The sequence below is a fragment of the Schistocerca americana genome, chromosome X (genome assembly GCF_021461395.2).
Source record: "Schistocerca americana isolate TAMUIC-IGC-003095 chromosome X, iqSchAmer2.1, whole genome shotgun sequence".
Taxonomy (NCBI): Eukaryota; Metazoa; Arthropoda; class Insecta; order Orthoptera; family Acrididae; genus Schistocerca; species Schistocerca americana.
The window spans coordinates 232671621-232672581 of record NC_060130.1 but is presented as its reverse complement, the minus strand read 5'-3'; the positions used below and the strand labels follow the sequence as shown (position 1 = coordinate 232672581).

The window sequence follows — 961 nt, the reverse complement described above, 5'->3', positions numbered from 1 at the left end:
TAGTTGATGGAACGTCAAACTCCAATTTAGTCACGTTGAGGCTCGAAACGAATCGTCAAAAAATGTGTGCTCGTCATTCTACGTTGAGCACCTCTTTCACCATCAGAAGTTCACCAAACTAAATCTTAACTCCGTCCGAACAGGCCTCGGAAGGCTCAACCGTACCGACCGGCCGCCGTGTTATCCTTAGCCCACAGGCGTCACTGGATGCGGGTATGGACGGGCAGGTGGTCAGCACACCACGTTCCAGGCCGTTTATCAGTTTACAAGACCGGAGCCGCTACTTCTCAGTCAAGTAGCTCCTCAGTTTGCCTCACAAGGGCTGACTGCACCCCGCTTGCCAACAGCGCTCGGCAGGCCGGATGGTCACCCATCCAACCGTTAGCCCAGCCCGACAGTGCTTAACTTGGGTGATCTGACGGGAACCGGTGTTACCACTGCGGCAAGGCCGTTGGCTACAGGAGTATGGAATACGGTCAGTAGAGATCGGAGAGTAGATTTGTAGCAGTATCATTTTAATTGTGTTTGGTATGATTCTATGAATGCCACATGCCAAATTCTCCCAGATTTACGCGTCCGAAATTTCTTATTTTGCCAAAAAGTAAATTGTAATGAAACATACGTTTGTCCCACTACAGCTAAATTTTATTTAAGGCAGTCATTAGAGGAAACTGAAAAGTTCCTGCAACCATTCGTATAACCCTATCCTGTGCAACGTCCCATCGTCATTCTTCCGAGAAGGATGCCATCACCATTGATGAGTAAACAAAAGAAGTTCCGCTTCCTCGCACAACAATGAAACACACTCACCTTGAGGTGGTCTGTATGACTACCACAGATGACTGGTAGCTGTGTATGCCCTTCTTACGAAACACTGCCGACTCACGACGACTGTTTAGCGTCAGCTCTTCACAACAAGTGGTCTTTGCGACATTTGAAAAATGGAGTAGGCCTCTAAAAC

General features: G+C 48.1%; 1 pseudogene; it reads right to left on the bottom strand.

Annotated features, from left to right (window-relative positions):
• Window positions 1-338: 338 nt before the first annotated feature.
• On the bottom strand, window positions 339-456 carry LOC124557263 (annotated as a pseudogene).
• Window positions 457-961: the final 505 nt, after the last annotated feature.